Source organism: Mobula hypostoma, chromosome 18, assembly GCF_963921235.1.
Source record: "Mobula hypostoma chromosome 18, sMobHyp1.1, whole genome shotgun sequence".
Taxonomy (NCBI): Eukaryota; Metazoa; Chordata; class Chondrichthyes; order Myliobatiformes; family Myliobatidae; genus Mobula; species Mobula hypostoma.
The window spans coordinates 23085971-23107627 of record NC_086114.1 but is presented as its reverse complement, the minus strand read 5'-3'; the positions used below and the strand labels follow the sequence as shown (position 1 = coordinate 23107627).

The 21657-nt window shown below is 41.0% G+C and overlaps 1 protein-coding gene across 5 annotated transcripts in view; it reads left to right on the top strand.

Moving 5' to 3' along the window:
* cdh23 (cadherin-related 23) overlaps positions 1-21657 on the top strand; it is a 1160360-nt gene that overhangs the window by 601592 nt on the left and 537111 nt on the right. Inside the window, exon 1 of one of the 5 annotated variants that reach the window (XM_063070588.1) lies at positions 17422-17515. The exons of the other annotated variants lie outside the window; for them this stretch is intronic. The gene's annotated coding sequence lies outside the window, so the exon portion shown is untranslated. Of the gene's footprint in view, positions 1-17421; positions 17516-21657 lie in introns of those variants that run through there. 5 annotated transcript variants of the gene reach the window in all.

The following is a 21657-nucleotide window of genomic DNA, read 5'->3' as shown; positions in this document are numbered from 1 at the left end:
ATACTACTGATGGCTACGTCAAAGGATCTATGTACAGTTGCCAAAGGTTTCACCAGAATGCATCACTACAGACTCCAGCGAATTTCTACAGATGTACCAGTGAGGAGCATTCTAACTGGTTGCATCACAGCCTGGTATGGAGGGGCCACTGCACAGAGTCAGAAAAAAGCTGCAGAGGATTGTGAACAAAGCTAGCTTCATCATGGGCACTAGCCTCCCTACCATTGAGGATATCTTCACTCAGCAATGTCTCAAAATGGCGTCATCCATCATTAAGGACACCCAGCACCAGGACATGTCCTCTTCTTATATATATATATATATCTTATAGTCTTATTGTGATTTATAGCATGGTTTTATGTATTGCACTGTATTGCTGCTGCAAAACATCAAATTTCATGACATATGGCAGTGATAATAAACCTGATTCTGATTCTGATCTGGCACCCACATATGCTCAACTGAATGTGGATGGAAAGGTGCAGCAGAACATGACAATCAACACACATAACTACATTTACTTCTGTACAAAACCACCTTAGGTGTCAATCTGCTACAGAAGATCTTTCAAACTACCATGGACAATATGTATTAAGGTAGAGATCATTGTCTCCATAATCTAGATGAAGTACTAATAGCCCCAAGTACTGAAGAAGGAAAATCTCTCAATATTAGACATGTTCAAGCAACACACATCAAAGTTGCTGGTGAACGCAGCAGGCCAGGCAGCATCTCTAGGAAGAGGTACAGTCGATGTTTCGGACCGAGACCCTTCGTCAGCACTAACTGAAGGAAGAGCTAGTAAGAGATTTGAAAGTGGGAGGGGGAGGGGGAGATCCAAAATGATAGGAGAAGACAGGAGGGGGAGGGATGGAGCCAAGAGCTGTACAGTTGATTGGCAAAAGGGATATGAGAGGATCATGGGACAGGAGGCCTACGGAGAAAGAAAAGGAGGGGGGGGGGAAACCAGAGGATGGGCAAGGGGTATAGTGAGAGGGACAGAGGGGGAGAGACAGAAAAAGAATGTGTGTGTTTCCTCGTGTTAGACATGTTCAGCTAGCTTTCAGAACGTAATATAAACTTCAAACGAAGCAAGTGCGCATTCCTACAAAATTAAATAATTGATTAGATTTGCTCCTTACTTAATGCAGATATGAGTAGTAATACCCAGGTAGTTATCTTTCAACATTTCAGAATACTTTCCCAATAGTCTTTGAAATTTTATTTATTTATGTGATGCAAGGTCAAATGTGATCAGATGTTATGTTTAATAACCTTGATTGATTTTTTCCTTCAATTAAATCATAAATAATGTTGTCACACAGCAGATGGTCCAAAAAAAAGACCCAACTTGCAATTTTGAGGCAGTTCCTTCTGTGAAACATATGTATGACTGCCTCGCTTAACTTCTGATCCTAATTTCAAATTTTTAAATTTCCAAAGTTTTGGATGGCTGAGGATTGTGATCAATTTACTTAAATAGATACTCTCCAAATTACCTCAAGGTCAGACACCCATAATCAGAATGCTCTGACGTATTGAGTGTTTCCAGTATTTCACGTTTTTATCTCAGATTTCCAGCACCTGTAGTTTTGGTTTTTGAGTCTGTATCTTATCCAGTGTAACCCTCTCACCTGGGGCTTGTATGCAAACTTCGTTCGTTAGCTAACTCTGCTAATAGTCAGATGACTTAGCAGTGAGAAGGCCACCTTTCATAAACAGTATATGTCTAGAGTCATTATGATTTGGTGTTTAACCAAACAGGAAGGTTGGGATGTTTCAATGAAGGAACATTAATTGTTGCAAGAGCTGTGTAAATACTGCTCCATGCAAATTTATCATTCACCAGAAAATTAATAGACTGTACATCAGCATAAAATTATAAAGAAATATATTTACCAACTTTACAGTTATGAAAAATAAAACTAAAAGGGCCCACTACAGTAAAATCAGTCCAATATTGCAAACGTTGGAGCTCATTTCTGGAGTAGCTGGAGGTGTATCACTTTACTCACGTGCTGGATCCACAGTCTGCATGAAAGCACCCACCACAGCCTGAACTTCCCTTGAAGACCATCTTGAATGAACTGGCTCTCTCAGGAGTATTGGCCCTGCCTTCTTGGAGCCATTCATCTGCACAAAGCACTTCCTACAACAGGGACTCTCCTTCGAACTGCATACTGTGGTATCTTTCCTTGTGCCCCGCTCAGTAGCTCCTGCCAAAAAGACCCCAAACCAGTCCACTATCCTTCAGAGATCTGTCCCCGGCCAGCTCTCTAGAAACTTCTCTCACATCCCACAATCCTGATTGGCTGACACAACATTCCAAAGTTGGGCAACATTGCTCCTTTAGCCAAAGTCAAAGCACTCTTGCCAGCAGATCACACTGCTTTTACAGAAACTGCTAAGATAAAATACCTCACAGCATAGCAGTAAAAATCTTAACCAGTTATTTAAAATCTATCATTCCTGCTGCTCAGGCTATAGATTCCATCAAAACATAAACAGTTGATTTGCTCCTGTTTGTGAATCTGTTAAATACACATATCTTCCTATCTTAGTTTTATTCTGTGGTAAGTAGTTATGGCAAATCTAAGTAGCAGCGGACTTGGCTTTCAGTCAGATAGCATTGGACTATAGCTTAGTTTGTGTATAGATGACCAGCACACAACTAGTCGCATTGTAATTACCTTTAGAGAGGCTCACAATGCGAGAACTCTCTTCAATCTGATGAGGTATTTTTGCTTTTGTCCTGCTTCAGGAAATGGGGGAGATGGAAAGTGTAATTTCCTCTTTTATCAAGTGTCAAGCACAGCACAAGTTGGAGAATGAAAGTGCTACTGAGATGAGATTTGCTTCCAGTATCATTGATCCATTGTTTGCTGTAATATCTCCTTGCTGGATATTCCTTTGTTCAAGATAACCTTTCATTCGTACCAAGAGCTGGTTCATGCTCTTCACTTCATAGTTCTTCCAATACCTATCCTTGGAATGGTACAGAGTAAAAGCTTTATGGGCAGCCAGCTGTGACAGTCATCAATGGATGATGCTGCCTTAAACTGAGTCTCAGTCCTGCATTACTGGTATATTTCAGAAAATAGCACCTCATTTTCACTTTCTTCCTGCATTCATATTGGAACTACTGTAGATGCACAGTGGAGAGTATCCTGACTGGTTGCATCATAGCTGAGTATGGAAACATCAATGCCCAAGAATGGAAAAGCCTACAAAAAGTGATGGGTCCAGCACAGGAAAAGCCCTCCCTGTTATGTTTTGTAAATGCAAACATAAAGACTAATTGTAAGAGAAACAAGACTAACTTTGAGTTTACTTCAAGCAAGGCATGCAAGTATCATGTGGTGGCGTCATGATATCTCCAATTCACTTATTTTTACATATTACCTGTAGTGAGTTATTTAAACAAATAAAGAATGCTTAATCAAACAAAATATTTATATTACTCAAATATTACTGAAATACTAAATGCACAACACTCCTCCCTGCTTAGCTATAAACTCCAACAATATAGAATGCATCAACCATATACACAATGTACTACATAATACAGCTACTATATACAGGCATCCACTGCATTGTAGGTATTGAATTGTCCCATTCAAGCCTAAGGATTTCATCACCATGGAGGATTTTTTACTCTTGTGCGATAACATCTTTCCTGATAAAGGGTGTCACTCTGCTTGGCAGGTGAGACTTGAGGCTGTGAAACAATCGCAGGTTCTTGGGCATCCTCTGTAGTGGTCCAGAGTTGACTCTATGATTGCAGGAACTGGTTTTTTACAGTTTGGACAGTTTTCATCTCCTTTTCTGGGCCTTTCTCTGTTTCACACCTTTCTCTTTCTTGCTCACGTGCTCCAGCTCATTCTCTTCTCTTGTTTTCAACTTGTATTTCTTTTTCTTTTCCTTATACTTCTTTCTAGGATGAGCATCTTAATTTTAGGAAGGTGCATTTAGTTAACTGGAGTTATTAATTCTTAACGCAAACAACAGGAATTCTGCAGATGCTGGAAATTCAAGCAACACACATAAAAGTTGCTGGTGAACGCAGCAGGCCAGGCGGCATCTCTAGGAAGGGGTGCAGTCGACGTTTCAGGCCGAGACCCTTCGTCAGGACGAAGGGTCTCGGCCTGAAACGTCGACTGCACCTCTTCCTAGAGATGCCGCCTGGCCTGCTGCGTTCACCAGCAACTTTTATGTGTGTTTATTAATTCTTATATTGCTGCCTTTATGATCTGATCTCTCCTCTTGGTTTCCTCAACCAAAGCATCATCTGATGAATCCTCTGTTCTTGTATCTTGATTGACTCCTTTCGTTTTGGCCTTCCATTCGCTCAATTGGGCTTTGATCCTTGCACCTACTTTTACAAGCAGCTTTTTGCCACCCACTTGAAGTTTATGCAATAACCTTAATGCATGCAAAATAGATTCTGGGTTTTTATACTCACAAAAGCTGAACACTTGCAACTTTCCTGAAGCTCCTTGAACTTTCTTTCAGTGTAAAAACAAGCCACTTTTTGCAAGTAACAGCATGATTAACTTATCAGAAGCTTTCTACAAAAACTATTGTAGTCGGACCACTGCTTTCATCACTTTAATGATTCCTCTGAGCAGCATGGTCCTCTCTTGATCCAATATGCTTTCCAACCAGAGGCACAGAGGTTGGCACCAGCACCTGTTTTCCCTCTGTTTGGAGGACAGCATGGAGATAGTTGTGGCGTCAACCATTACCTAACTTAAACACGAGGAAATCTGCAGATGCTGGAAATTCAAGCAACACACATCAAAGTTGCTGGTGAATGCAACAACTTAAATTCGTTTTACTTGACTGTTGCAGGGGATACGACATGCAAATGGTGGATGGCTCGCCAATCAAATTGTAGTTGGCTCAGCCAATCACAGCCCATGATACTGGTCCTCCCGTTTTCACCACATAGAAGCCCATTGTTGCTTGCTGGTTGTTGTATTTCACTGTTATGAATGTCATTCTCACAGGAGTTGTCTTTTCTCAAGTACAAATTCTTAGCTTGATTTCTGCAGGCTTCAGTTTAGTACCTTTGAAATGCAGTTCAAACTCATTTTGTGGAATGACTGAAACAGCTGAGCCAGTGTCCATTTCTATTTTAGTTAATTTGCTATTCACTTCTGGTGTTTTTTTCTTTTCTTTCATCAACACACATGGTCTTTCTGTATTTAATGGTGATCTGGAGTAGACAAATATCAAAGATGTATTGTACATGCATACTTTGACAATAAAATGAACCTTTGAACCTTTGTAAGCCAAATTGATTGTCTATTGTTAGTTTTCATATTGTAAATTTCAAGGCTATTCAGTCCTGTGTTACAATCATCATTATCATTTTTTTTATCAACAGCATGTAGATTAGTGCTATTCTTGACACTGCAACTTGACCTTTTCTCTTCTCTGCAGTCTATTTATTTTTGTCTGCTCGATATGCTCTTTATATGTGCCCTACTTTATTGCATTTTCTGCAAGTTTCACCTTTAAATCTGCATTGGTCCTGTGTATGTGAGGTCCTGCCACAATGGTAACACATTTGTTAGGCAAGGTCGCTTTCTGTTTAGATGTTGCAAATTTGTTCACGCTTGCCTTCATTCTTAACTATCTCAATTGCATCTCTGTATGCTATTTCCATTGATACAGCAATTTGAACTATTCTTTTAAATATGAGTTGTGCTTCATTTAGGAGCCATTTTTGAATGTTTTCTTGTAAGATTTTCAGTGCATCAGTAAGCCCATCACTGAACAGACAAAGCTCAGGCAAGCTCTTCAGTTCACGTATGCTGAAATAGACTCTCCTTCCTTTTGATTCCACTTATGAAACCTAAAGTGCTCTGCAGTCAACAATGGTTTGGGGTCTAAATGTTCCTGCATTACTTTCTCAGTATCAGGAAAGCTCATTTCAGCTGGTTTAGCTGAAGCCGTTAGACTTCAAAGCAAGCTGTGCCTTTAAACCCAATGCACTCAGCAAAATTGGTACTTGTTTCTCATTGACTATTTCATGTGCTTTAAAATACTGCTCAATCTATTCAATATACAAAATCCATATATCTGTTGTGTAATCAGATGTGTCAATCTTTCCAATATAGCCAGCCATTTCTGCTCTCCTTTTTAATGATTATTATCACCCGGTACTTTCTGTTTATGAAACAGTGAATTCTTCCTTTTTTTAATTCGAATATCTCTGCACATGCTGCACTACATTTTATTTACTCGACCTTTTCTCCCTGCACTTTCTTTAAACTTGAATGTCTCACAGTGCTTTAATAGACATGTAGTTGGCTCGGAGTATGGGCATGTGGTTAAGGCATTCGACTAGTGATCTGAAGGTCGTGAGTTCGAGCCCCAGCCGAGACAGCGTGTTGTGTCCTTGAGCAAGGCACTTAACCACACAGTGATCTGCAACGACTCGGTCCTTGCCCTTGGACAACATCGGTGTCGTGGAGAGGGGAGACTTGCAGCATGGGCCAGTCTTCCATACAACCTTGCCCAGGCTTGCGTCCTGGAGAGTGAAGACTTTCCAGGCGCAGGTCCATGGTCTTACAAGACTAACGGATGCCGAGTTGGCTCGGATTCATTTTTTAAAATCCTGATTGCCACGGTTATGTTTTGTAACTTCAAAGCATAAAAATGAATTGCAGGAAAAACTAGGGAGTCCAAAATCCGAGTCTAACTTCATGTTTATTTTAAGTGAGGCAAGTACGTCTCACATGTTAGCATCTTAATGTATGCAATTCACATATTTTTATATATGATCTATAATGAATGATTTAAACAAATAAAGAATGCTTACTCAAACAATATGTTTATAATATTACTCAAATATTACAAATATTAAATACACAGCACTCTCTACAATTGAGCACATCTACAAGAAGTGCTGGCACTAGGACGCTTCAAGGACCCCCACCATCCAGATCATAGAAACATAGAAACATAGAAAATAGGTGCAGGAGTAGGCCATTCGGCCCTTCGAGCCTGCACCGCCATTTATTATGATCATGGCTGATCATCCAACTCAGAACCCAGCCTTCCCTCCATACCCCCTGACCCCTGTAGCCACAAGGGCCATATCTAACTTCCTTTTAAACATAGCTAATGAACTGGCCTCAACAGTTTGCTGTGGCAGAGAATTCCACAGATTCACCACTCTCTGTGTGAAGAAGTTTTTCCTAACCTCGGTCCTAAAAGGCTTCCCCTCTATCCTCAAACTGTGACCCCTCGTTCTAGACCTCCCCAACATCGGGAACAATCTTCCTGCATCTAGCCTGTCCAATCCCTTTAGGATCTTATACGTTTCAATCAGATCCCCCCTCAATCTTCTAAATTCCAACGAGTACAAGCCCAGTTCATCCAGTCTTTCTTCATATGAAAGACCTGCCATCCCAGGAATCAATCTGGTGAACCTTCTTTGTACTCCCTCTATGGCAAAGATGTCTTTCCTCAGATTAGGGGACCAAAACTGCACACAATACTCCAGGTGTGGTCTCACCAAGGCCTTGTACAACTGCAGTAGTACCTCCCTGCTCCTGTACTCGAATCCTCTCGCTATAAATGCCAGCATACCGTTCGCCTTTTTCACCGCCTGCTGTACCTGCATGCCCACTTTCAATGACTGGTGTATAATGACACCCAGGTCTCGTTGCACCTCCCCTTTTCCTAATCGGCCACCATTCAGATAATAATCTGTTTTCCTATTTTTGCCACCAAAGTGGATAACTTCACATTTATCCACATTAAATTGCATCTGCCATGAGTTTGCCCACTCACCCAACCTATCCAAGTCACCCTGCATCCTCTTAGCATCCTCCTCACTGCTAACACTGCCACCCAGCTTCGTGTCATCCGCAAACTTCATGCTGTCTTCTCGCTACTACCATTAAGAAAGAGATACAGGAGACATAGGTTCCATAGATTCTTAGTCTACCGATAAGTCCTGACGCCACCCTGTAACTGACATAACTATATGCAGTACAATGTGGGAAAAATTCCAGACAATGCACAGAGTTTGCCACCAGCGATGACACCCCCTCCCTATGTCGTAATGATGACAAATCAGCTGATTGATAGGTATATTAAGGAACCATTATCACCCTTCTACCATCAGGTTCCTGAACCAGTGTAGATAACTTCCCTCACTTCAACTCTGAATTGATTTCATAACCTATGGACTTAATGCCACTGACTGTCTAACTTGTGTTCTCGGTATTATTTATTTAATTATTGTTTAATTATTATTATTATTATTTGTTTTTATTGTATTTGCAGTTTGTCTTTTGCTAATTGATTGTCAGTTTTGTGTGTAGTTTTTCATTTATTCTGTAGTGTTTCTTTGTTCTATTGTGAATGCCTGCAAGAAAATGAATCTCAGAGTAGCATATGGTGATATAAAAGTACTTTGGTAAAAAAAATATACCTTAAACTTTTTGAACTTCTCTTCCCTCTCCCTTTCTTTGTCACCTCCTTCAGACCTTGCAATTATATATTTCTATATTCTTTCATTTCTGTCCTCTTGTGTCAACCTAACCTTATTCTCCATTAATGACAAAGTTGACCAAACATTAAGGGAGGTTTTACTAAATATGAAAGGGGGGAGACCTTTGCTTAACTATTAATTCACATTGCATGGATGATGCCAGTATTTATTGACCAATTCCTATTGCCATGAGTGGTTACCTTCTTGAACCACGGCATTCCATTCAGAGAGGATACTCATAGAGTTTTATACCACAGCACAGTTAGTAGTGGGGGGGGGGAGGAGAAGATTTTGCAACTTTAGCACCTTGACAATTCAAGTCACAATTGAATATAATCCGCCGGGTACATATATCTGTGACTTAGTCTTGATTTCTAACTGATACACTCCTATGGTGTCTCTGGGTGCTTTACTGAAAAACTTCAAATGATTTTGGATTCTCATCATGTTCTTTCAAATCACTGATATGTCAAGAACATAAAATAATTAAATTATATGATGTGCCAATTTGTAATTTGTTGGATGTGAGTGCAGTTCAGGTCAGCTTTTGCAGCTGGTAATACTCATCCATATGCAGCAGATTGTTGTTACTGTGAGGCTTCTTTTCATTGTGGAAACACGTCTTGCTAGCAGAGCAGAGATGGTGAGGAGAGAAGAATCATAACTGTAAAAAGCTCCTTACATTTAGATTGCCACATGATTGGGCAAGTTGGTGGGGGGGGGAGGGGGGGTCAGAATTGGATTTTGAACACAATTTGCTGGGCAGGAGGGAGAAAGGGATATGGTGATGTTGTTATGTCACTATACAGACGTCCAGGTATTGATCTGGAGAAATAAGCTAGAATGTCAACATGGAACCATTGAACACTAACACCATGAATTAAAATAAATAGATGTGTAGTAAAAAAGTTGTTTTTGTAATGGTGTTCATGTCACTACCAGACTGTCATTAAAGACTTGTCTATTTCATTGATCTCCTTTAGAGAAGGAAAATTTCCAATTTTCTTAGTCTATCGATAAGTCCCGATGCCACCATGTAATTGACATAACTATATGCAGTACAATGTGGGCGAAATTCCAGACAATGCACAGAGTTCACCACCAGCGATGACACCCCCTCCCTACGTCATAATGACGACAAATCAGCTGATTGATAAGTATATAAAGGCCAAGCATTCAGAGGACACACCAGAAATGGATAGTGCACTGATGATGGCTGCTCATATAGTAACAAAATATTTGCAAATGAATTGCCAAGATCAGAAAACAACCCAACCCAACCGTATTCAGTACAGGAATATTTATTAATCTGTGCCCAATTTGCCATGATACAATGGCATTGAAAGATCAAATACAATTGTATCTACGGAACGAAACATTCCTAAAGTATTATTTTTATGAAATTTGGGTATCCCAACAAATGATTATCCTTCAGTTAAAATAATTAATTACCAATTATTTGTTTATCATTACTGACTGCAGGTAAAGAAGCTAATATTTAATCTGCAGTGTAGTAAAGGATAGAGCATGCTTTGGAAACTGACACATAAATGCATGTCCTTCACACAGTACATTTAATGAACTTTTTGATATAGTAAAATGCCCATTGTGACACTACATTTTGGATTAATAAATAGCATTGGAAATGGCATGCATTGTTCAGAAAGAACAAGGAAGTTATGACTTCTCAAGAATACATTGGGGATACAGCAAGCAATGAAGTGTGAATTGTCAGTAATCCATAGGCCACAAAATAAAGCTGACCCTTAGTCTAATTCACTCGCACAATACGACCACTGATGCCTACCTCTCTCACCTTCCTCTGTAAATCTTCTGTTTGGATTGGCGCACAAGTAATGGAATTCAGTTGTATTTGATGGTTTCAGGTCATCACAGCTTCTGACAAGTTTTTGACATTTAATAATTGGATTCCTTTATGACTCTTTTTAAAAGAGCTTCTGGCAAAAGCAATTTGATTTCCATCAATTTTATTCGTAGTTTAAATAAAAGCAGAAGCTCTTTATCTAAAAGCATTCTGTCAACTTTTATTATATTGGTTATGTCACTCTGGCCTTACAGGAGCGGGTGATAATGAATGGTTACCTCTGTTTTCCATGGTTTAGAAGTAGCTCGACCATATTTGGATTAAAACGAAAGAGGACGCATATCGGCTAGTCGACTGGTCCCTGAGTAAGGCATAATTTTATTTCGAGTCCTGTCCAAGGTGACAAGCTCACTGCTGAATCTTCAATTGATGATAATGGCTGGAAGTAATTGTGCACAAATTGGAAGAAATGGTGCAGTAGAGGCGACAGAGTATTTCTGATGCAGAGGTAATGGAGTGTCAAAGGATAGCCAAGCGCTGCTTTATCGTTTCATTTCACTGAGGCACTTCTGTTGGATTTAGCCTTCATTTGCTTCAAAGCCGATCTTCAGGTGAATCTAAACTGTAGCCAGATTTAAACAAATTAAGATGTTGCATAATTTGTGACCATTCCCGTCTAAGAAACAATGAGGTAGAAATTGAAGTGGAAATGATACCGATGCAGACGCCAGGTGGTGTCTGTGGAGAAGAAACAGCTTCAAGTCAATGATATTTTAGCGGAGAGGCAGTGTCACATCTTCCACCTGTTATGGGCCTTGGCTGATAGTCATTTCCTTTGGTTTAGTGTGTATTTATTCTGATTACAATTGCAAGTCATGGCTTTGATATTGTGTGAAGAGAAATACAGAGCAGGACCCAGCAGTGAGATTTTTGCAAAGATGTGAATTGCCTCTTGAACACATAACTGTAAGTTGATAACCCAGTTGAGAATTAAGACCGATTAGAAATGAAAATGTTCGTCAAGTCAGACAGCACTGAAACAGGCCCTTTTGCTGATGTAAAACTAATTTAAAAGGGAACAGGAAACCAAAAAATTACTTAATGCTGATTAGTCTAAGATCTATTATTGAAAAAATATCAGATTTCATTACTGTATTAGCAAAGTAATGGCAGCACATTTGGAGAAGGGTGATCTAATCATTTAGAGTTCATAAAGGGGAACTTGGGTATGATGATTTTGTTAGAGATTTTTGAGGTAGTCTCAGATGTATTTGGCTTTCTGATGGGCATTTGACAAGGTACCTGGATTGAGTCACACAATGAAAACCCATGGTGATGATATAAATGAAACATATTGGTATGGAGAGAGGATTAGGAAGCAGACAGAAAGCTGTGAGTAGAGATAGGGGAGCATTTTCAGGAAGACGGCTATAACCAGTGCAGTGATTTACAATGTAATAATACTTGGAGGAGGAAAGTACATATACTGTAGCCTCATTCGCAGATGACACAAACATATTTAGGAAGGCAAGTTATGAGGAGGGTTCAAATTTCGCAGAGAGGTTTTGGTAGGTTGGCTGAATGGGCAGGAAGTTAGCAAATGGAATATAATGTTGGAAAATGTCATCTTCATTTTGAAAGTGAGAACAAAAGACAGACTACTATTTAAACAGAGAAAAGTTTCTGAAAGGTTTATCACAGGCATTTGGGAACTCTTGCACATGAAGTGCAGGAATCTAGCACCCAAGTGTGGCAGTTAATAGGGAAGAATGAATAGAGTGCTAGCCCTTATTTCAATTTGTTAGTGTATAACAGTGGGGAAGTTTTACTGCAGTTGTACAAAATACTAGTGAAGCCAATTCCAGGGTAGATAGATAGGTACTTTATTGATCCCAAAGGGAATTACAGTGTCACAGTAGCTTTACAAGTGCACAAATATGCAAATATTAGAAGAAAAGTAATAAAGAATAAAAATAAGTTGCGTCAAACAGTCTAAAAGGGGGGGGGGAGATCACCTCCTCCCTGGCTATAGGTTGACTCATTATAGAGCCTAATTGCCAACTGTAAGAATGACCGCATATAGCGCTCTTTGGAGCAATGCAGTTGTCTTAGTCTATTAATTGAAGTGCTCCTCTGTTCAGCCAAGATTATATGCAGAGGGTGAGAAACATTGTCCAGAATTGCCAGGATGTTTTGTAGGGTCCTTTGTTCTACCACAGCCTCCAGTGTGTCCAGTTTGACTCTGATAACAGAGCCAGCCTTTCTAATTAGTTTGTTGAGCCTGTTGGCATCACCCATCGCCCCAGAACACCACTGCACAGAAGACTGTACTGGCGACAACAGTCTGGTAGAACAGCGGTCCCCAACCACCGGGCCGCAAAGCATGCACTACCGGGCTGCAAGGAAACAATATGATTTAGCGATATGAGTTAGCTGCACCTTTCCTCATTCCCTGTCATGCCCACTGTTGAATTTTAACGCACGCGAGGTCATCAGTGACCCAAGGTGCACGCGACCCAAGACGTGCAAAGGAACGGGTCCATGACCCATTTGTGAATGTCCCCAGTGTATCATCCACGTCAGCGCAGGAAGAAGATCAACTCGTCGAGTTTGCAGATGATGACCGGCTGAAAAGTATGTTTGACATAACATCTCATGCCGGCATTCTGGATCAAAGTCAAGGCTGAATATCCTGAGATAGCCACGGAAGCACTGAAAACGTTGCTTCCATTTCCAACATCATATCTCTGCAAAGCGGGATTTTCTGCAATGAATGCAACTAAAACTAAATTGCGGAATAGACTGGACATAAGGAACCCCCTTCGAGTATCGCTGTCTCCCATCACCCCTCGATGTGACCGTCTCGTTGCAGGAAAACAAGCCCAGGGCTCCCACTGATTCAGCAATATTGGTGTGTTGCAATGATTTTATATGTTCATACAGGGAAAATATGTGCTGTGTGTTTAATATCCAAATGTTATGATGATATTGACTTATAAGTGACTTATAATTGACTTATCACTATATTCATGCGAGGAAAATATGCGCTGTGTTTTTAATATTAAATTCGTTAGATAAACCCTTTTAGAAATGAAATTTTGAGTGTATTAGCCACTTATAAGTGACTTATAGTTGACTTATCACCTATATTCTGGTCATGATTAACACTCTGAACTAGGGTTGCCAACTGTCCCGTATTAGCTGGGATATCCCGTATATTGGGCTAAATTAGTTTCTCCCATATGGGACCGCCCTTGTGCCGTATTTCCCCTGCTAAGGTAGAGCATTCCTATGAAACCTTTCGTGCTGAAATGGCATAAAGCAAAGAAGCAATTACCATTAACTTATGTGGGAAAATTTTTTGAGCGTTCCCAGACCCAAAAAATAACCTACCAAATCATACCAAGTAACACATAAAACCTAAAATAACACTAACATATAGTAAAAGCAGGAATGATATGATAAATGCACAGCCTATGTAAAGTAGAAATAATGTAGGTACAGTGTAGTTTCACTGAACAGAATTGCCAAAAACTGATTTGTAGAAAAAGTCATGCTTGCGCACACAGGTGCCTACGCAAGGCTTCATGGTCACGGCAGTCTTTCTTGGGGTAAACACAACGTATTTGACTGCTAATCTTGTCCGTTGGCAACCCTACCCACCCGCCCCCGGGTCGTCCGATCAACAAGAATATTGTCAATAATAAACTGGTCAGCGGTGAGAAAAGGTTGGGGACCCCTGTGGTAGAACATATGAAGGAGAGGCTTACATACTCCAAAGGACCTCAGTCTCCTCAGGAAGTAGAGGCGTCTCTGTTCCCTCTTGTACACAGCCTCTGTGTTGGGCTCCACTCAAGTCTGTCGTCCAGGTGCACCCCCAGGTACTTGTAGGTCCTCACCATATCCACGTCCTCACCATCAATTGTAACAGGGAGCAGTGCAGGCTTAATCTTCGTAAAGTTCTTCACCATCTCCTTTGTCTTACTGATGTTGAGCTACAGATGATTCAGCTTGCACCATTTGACAAAGTCCTCCACGAGAGCCCTGTATTCATCCTCCTGACCTCCCTTTAAACACCCAACTATTGCTTAGTCATCAGAGGATTTCTGCAGATGACATGACGCAGTGTTGTCCGAGCTATATAGGGTAAACAGGAAAGGAGCCAGTACAGTCCCCAGTGCAGCTTGTAGCCATGACTGACACACAGCCCTGAAGCTGCACTAAAGCCCCACAGAAATTTCACAAAACTGCTGTGACCATTTTTAGTTCCCCTATTTAAAGAACAATATCACTTAATCGGGAGGAATTCTGAGAAAGTTCATTTAGGTACTTAATCAAACAGTAAAGTTACAATATTACTCAAATATTACTGAAATATTAGATACACAGCACTCACTCCTGCTCTGTTCAACAAAGGCTTGATGCATTATATTTCTGTAATCTCTCTGATATTCATAGACATTTAGTAACAATTGAAATTGCTTTATATAACTATAGTAACAAACTGTTTATTTCAATATGTATAAATAGCTGTTACAAGCAAGAGAAAATTCACAGATGCTGGAAATCCAATCAACACACACAAAATGCTGGAGGAACTCAGCAGGCCAGTCAGCATCTATGGAAAAGAGAACAGCCAACATTTCAGGCCGAGACCTTTCATCAGGACTGGAGGGAAAAAAGGATGAGTCAGAGTAAGAAGTGGGGGGTGGGGGGAGGAGGGGAGATAGAAGCACAAGGTGATAAGTGAAACCGGGGGGGAGGGTGGTGAAGTAAAGAGCTGGGAAGTTGATTGGTGAACGAGATACAGGACTGGAGAAGAGGGACAGAAGGCCACGGCAAAAAGAAAGAGAAGGGCAGGTGATGGGCAGGTAAGGAGATAAGGGGAGAGTGGGAAGTGGCAGTGATGAGTTGGGGGGGATATTACCGAAAGTTCAAGAAACAATGTTCATGTCATCAGGTTGGAGGCTGCACAGACAGAATATAAGGTGTTTCTCCTCCAACCTCATCGCGATAGTGGAGGAGGCCATAAACTGACAAGGGAATGGGAATCGGAAGTGGAATTAAACTGGATGGCCACAGGGAGATACTGCTTTTTCTTGCGGACCGAGTGTAGGTGCTTAGTGAAGTGGTCCCCCAATCTACATTGGGTCTCACCGAAATGCAGAAGGCCACATCAGGAGTACCAGGATCTCCCAGTGGGCACCCATTTTAATTCCACTTCTCATTCCCATTCCAACATGTCAGTCCATGGCCTCCTGTACTGTCGCGATGAGGCCACACTCAGGTGCAAAAGCAAAACCATCTGGGTAGCCTCCAAACTGATGGCAAGAACATCGATTTCTCGAACTTCCAGTAATAGCCCCCTCCCCTTCACCATTCCCCATCCCCTTTTCCCTCCCTCACCTTATCTCCCTACCAGCCCATCACCTCCCTGTAGTGCTCCTCCACCTTTTCTTTCTTCCATGGCTTCTGTCCTCACGTGTTAGTTTCTCCCTTCTCCAGCCCTGTATCTCTTCCACCAATCAACTTCCCAGCTCTTTACTTCACCCCTCCCCCCTCCCTGTTTCATCTATCACCTTGTGTTTCTACCTCCCCAAACCCCACCTTTTTTTCTACCTCCCCTCCTCCTCTTTTTTTTCTCTCCAGTCCTGCTGAAGGGTCTTGGCCCAAAATGTCAACAGTACTCTTTTCCATAGATGCTGCCTGGCTTGCTGAGTGCCTCCGGCATTTTATGTGTTGCATAAATAGCTGTTATTTTATTCTAAAGGTAACTGTATTAAAAAAATGCTGACAGTCAGACCCTAACTGGTAAACAATAGTAGGCTCAGGCTGCCCTGTTGCATGTTCAAGAGCTGAGAGAGAGTCATATCCAGGTATACACGCACATGCACACATACACTTATTTCCTGCAGACACAGATGCACATCTTGCACATGTACATATACTCATTCCACACACGCCTGCAGAAACTGCAAAGAATTTCTAGCAGCTGCCGGCATCAGTGAAACACTTTGTGCCCTGCGTTTCCGAAATTCCAGAGATACTTTTCAAGTTGTGATTGTTTTAGCACTTTCTGAGAGGGCATAGGATTAAAGTGAGAGGGAAAGATTGAAAAAGGACCTGAGGGGCAACTACTTTGCACAGAAGGATGGTGCATAGGCGGAACGAGCTGCCAGAGAAGGTAGATGATGCATTTAAAGGGCTTTGGAGAGGTATATGGATAGCAAAGGATAGAGGCCAAACATGACCTGGTCTAGATCGGCACGTTGATAGGTTTGGACAAGTTGGGCCTGTTTCTGTGCTGTATCACTCTGTGAGTGTAGGGACGTGGCCAAGTGGTTAAGGCATTCGACTAGCGATCTGAAGGTTGTGAGTTCGAGTCCCAGCTGAGGCAGCGTGTTGTGTCCTTGAGCAAGGCACTTAACCACACAGGACGACACTGGTGCCAAGCTGCATCAGCCCTTGCTCTTCCCTTGGACAACATCGGTGTCGTGGAGAGGGGAGACTTGCAGCATGGGTAACTGCCGGTCTTCCATACAACCTTGCCCAAGCCTGTGCCCTGGAGAATGAAGACTTTCCAGGCGCAGATCCATGGTCTCGCAAGACTAACGGATGCCTCTATACTCTGTGACTCTAAATGGTTGTATCATTCTGAGAGCTTCAACTCTCGGAAAAGTGCGTTGTGAAACAATTAAATATGGAAATTGTTCTCAATAAATGCTGTGGTGGTTAACGTCATAGAACAAGTGCCCAGAAGCGTGGATCATTCATCTGCTGTTTACATCTCTTCACAGCAGCTGGTGGAATTGAAATTCCTTTAATTAAACGAATCTGGAATCAAAAGCTGGTGTCAGTAACGCTAGCCGTGAAATTAAGTGATCAATGTAAAAACCCATCTGGTTTACTTATATCCTCAGGGGGAAAATATGCTGTATGTACCCAGACTGTCCTGCTCTGACTGTGTGCCTCATTTTTAAGTGGTGTTGGCCTTTAAGAGAATGCTAAGTCATTAAATATGCTTAGTTACACTGCTTATAAATAAGTAGCATGCTGATGGGACACAAGGGGTACTGTGCAGTACTGGGAAACAGAACCATGTGGGATTTAAGGAATTGCACTGGCCCTGTGCCTGGGTGAATGCAGGAGGTGCATGAACCACTGTTGAAGTGTTCAGGGTGAGTGCACAAGTCAGCAGCTGGTGGAAATTTCAATAGTCAGATAGTTGTTTTTGTGGATCAGGAGTGAAGAAGGTCAGTAACTTTAAATTTCTTGGTTATCAAATGAAAGTATCTGTTCTGGGACCAGCGCAACAACATCTCTACATTGTTAGAAGATTGTACAGATTTGGTATGTCATCTGCAACTTTGACAAACTTCTGCAGATGTACATTGAAGATTATCCTGACTGTTTGAATCATGGCCTGGTATGGTAATACCAATGCCCAAGGATGGAAAAGCCTACAAAAAGTAGTGGATACATCCCAGTCCACTACATATACAAAGTCCTCCCCACCATTGGGCATATTTTTATGGATTGCTGCCACAGGACTGCAGCAATCGTCTAGGACCCACACCATTCAGACCATGCCCTCTTCTTGCAACTACCATTTGACAGGAGGTACATAAACCTTAGGTCTTATACTAACAGATTCAGGAACAGTTGTTACCCTTCAACCATCAGACTCATAAACCAGTGTAGAGAACTTCACTCACCTCAACTGATTCCACAACCTATGGACTCAGATTCAGGGACTTTACAACTCATGTTCTCAGTATTAATTAATTTAATTTGCATAGATTGTCTTCATTTGCATATCAGTTGCCAGTTTTTGTTTGTAGTTTTTAGAAACATAGAAAACCTATAGCATAATACAGGCCCTTCAGCCCACAAAGTTGTGCCAAACATGTACTAATCTTAGAATTACCTAGGGTTACCCATAGTCCTCTATTTTTCTAAGTTCCATTTTCAGTGATATGATTGTATTTCTTTATTGAATGCCTGCAAGAAAGCGAATCGCAGGATAATATATGGTGACATATACATACCTTGATAATAAATTTATTTTGAACTTTGAACATTTACTGCTTTGGGACAAATTGTAAGGGACAAATCTAAGTGGACAAATTTCATGACACATGCTGGTGATAATAAACCTGATTCTGAATTTTGTACTGAAGGATAAAAGTACTTGTAATTTTTTCAGTCACTTATCTTAAAGCATTGCACAAGTGCATTTCATTCAAAATACCATAGGTTGCAACTTTAGACAAAAGGTCTGTTCGATAGTCATTGTTCTAAAACTATGGAATGGATTTTTTGTACGGTCAGATTAACTCTTAACATCACAATCTACCTCACCATGACTTTGCACTTTGTCTGCCTGTACTGCAGTTTATTCTGCATTGTTGTTGATTTTCCCTTGTACTACCTTGATGTACAGATGTGATGAGATGATCTGTATGGATAGCGTGCAAAACAAAAAAAGTTACTGTAAACAGGAGAAAGTCTGCAGATGCTGGAAATTCAAAGCAGCACGCCGAAAATGCTGGAGGAACTCAGCAGGTCATGCAGCACCTATGGAAATGAATAAATAGTCGACGTTTTGGGCCGAGACCCTTCTTCAGGACCGAGGAACTGAACGAGACAAGAGATCCATTCCATGGTCATAGAACAATGGCCATGGAACTGACCTTTTGTCTAAAATTGCAACCTATAGTATTTTACAATGCTTAACGTTCTGTGAGTAAAATTTTTACTGCAGCTCAGTACACGTAACAATAATAAACCAGTTTACTATGCAAGGGGATTTTGCACTAAAGGATAAAAATGCTTGATTTTCAATCACAACAGTTTGAGCACTGTTTGTAAAATTGTAAACAAGCTTGGAGACAGTTACATCCAATTTGGGAGCCACAGAATCTTCAAGATAAGTCATGAGTTCAAATCCATCGTATTCTCATGAGATGAAAGATTTATCTTTCTGCTAGGTTTAAGAGTCTTAAGTGAAATGAGTTTGACCAGTCAACAGTGTTCAGCAATCGTAATGTCAACAGCTGAAACCTGCCAATAATTTGGTAATAATTGGAATTAAATTGAGTCTCAATCAGAAATGGTGGTGTCATATTGATTTAATATTAAGTGTTCCCATAGGATTTAAGGTTAAGGCAAAGCGGAGTTGTAGCATCATTTTGCATTCAGTTCATGGTACTTTACCTGACCTTGTAAGGTTTTACTGCAATAAAGATTGTAAGGAGGCTGAATAATAAATAGGAAACAGTTCTGCAGTGTCCCTGTGAATGGGCAAGAGAAATTGGTTCCTTGGATGCAGTAGTCATGGGATAGAATTCTGAATCTAACAGTGTAAATGCTGCAACATTGCCAGCTTAAATGAGTTGAAGAGTTTGTTAAGCATTTGCACAAGCCAGCCACATAGGTAGCCAACAACTGGTCAGAGGGAAACTGAGGTAGATTCTGTGATTAGGTTGTGGATATAATAAAGAAATATTGTGCATTGCTCATTTTCAAAGCTTCCCAGAACACCTGTACATCTATCAGGTATGTTTGAATGAATATCACTGAAGTGAGCAAGAAACTCAGAGGCTAGTCTATACACTGAAAGATTTTGTCAGCAGGTGTGATAATTACTTGGTTATCTGTTTGTGCTGTCCAATGAAAAATAAATATTGGCCAGAGAAGGAACTTCCCCTACTTTTACTTAAGTTGCCTAGTGGGATCTGGTGTACCTGCTTGGAAATTAAAATGGCATCTTGGTTTACCTTCCAAAGACCCGAACTGCAGTGTCATACTTGGTTTTTATACTTAAATCTAGGAATGGACCTTCTGTCTTGGAGGGAACAGGCGAAACACATGGAACCACAAACAATAACATAATCGACATGGAGGGGGTGGGGTGTGATAAATTGGATTAACTATGATCATAAACACGAGGAATTCTGCAGATGCTGGAAATTCAAGCAACACACATCAAAGTTGCTGGTGAACGCTGGTTAACTACTATCATGGTTGTCCAGCTTGCATGAAATCTCCAGCTGCATGGTTAAATTGTGACTGTTTCTGCAGTTCCCAAAGTAACTACAGATGCCACACACCTAAGAAACTCATGTCTTTTGTTCTTTTTGTTTGAGATTCCATGAGATCTTTTCAGCTCTACTGGGGTATGTAGATTATGGCTAATGAAGCACAGAATTCTAGACATCCCTTATTGGCACAATGCTAAGATCCCAGTCATTGTGACTTTGAAGTCTCTATTTAATTGCAGTTCATAGCCCATATGATTATAGTGGCAAAGCTCCATACTTGTTATTACTTCATTTCTGTTTACAAGGTTAAACACAAGTGCTTGAAAATGAAACTAATCTCTTCCCCACCACCACACCCCTCCCTTGCATAAGAAAGCTCCCAACCTGGTGATATCAGCTGAATTTGTGCAATCAAGGTTTCAGCTTTTAACCTCAGTACTGACTGTGGACTTGTACTGGTGATGCTAAGGTCTATTAACAGAGGTGGAAACATGCATATCAAATCATCTGATAACATCAAGAGATATAGTTGGTAAGCAAATTTTTGGGTTTTTGGTTTATATTTTTGTGTTTTAATTTTAACTTCAATATACAATATATTGAGTTCACTAGATATGGCCCAATCAGGAACAACATACAATAAAATGGGGGAATTCTGCAGATCAGGCAGCATTAATGGAGAGAGCAACACACACACAAAATGTTGGAGGATCTCAGCAGACCAGGCAGCATCTATGGAAAAAAGCACAGTCGATGTTTCGGGCAGAAACGCTTCAGCAGGACTGGTGAAAAAAAGCTGAGGAGAAGATTTAAAAGGTGAGGGAGGGGAGAGAGAAATACAAGGTGATAGGTGAAACCTGGAGGGGGAGAGATGAAGCAAAGAACTGGAAAGTTGATTGGTGAAAGAGACAGAAGGCCATGGAGAAAGAAAAAAAGGAGGAGCACCAGAGGCAGGCAATGGGTGGGCAAGGAGATAACATGAGAGAGGGAAAAGGGGATAAGAAATAGTGAAGGGAGGTGGGTGGAGGCTTTACTGGAAGTTTGAGAAATCGATGTTCATGCCATCAGGTTGGAGGCTACCCAAACAGAATATAAGGTGTTGTTCCTTTAACCTAAGTGTGGCCTTATCACAACAGTGTAAGAGGCCAGGGATGGACATATGGGAATGGGAAGTGGAATTAAAATGGGTGGCCACTGTGAGATCCTGCTTGTTTTGGTGGACAGAGCATAGATGCTTGGCGAAGCGATCTCCCAACCTACATCGGTTCTCACTGATA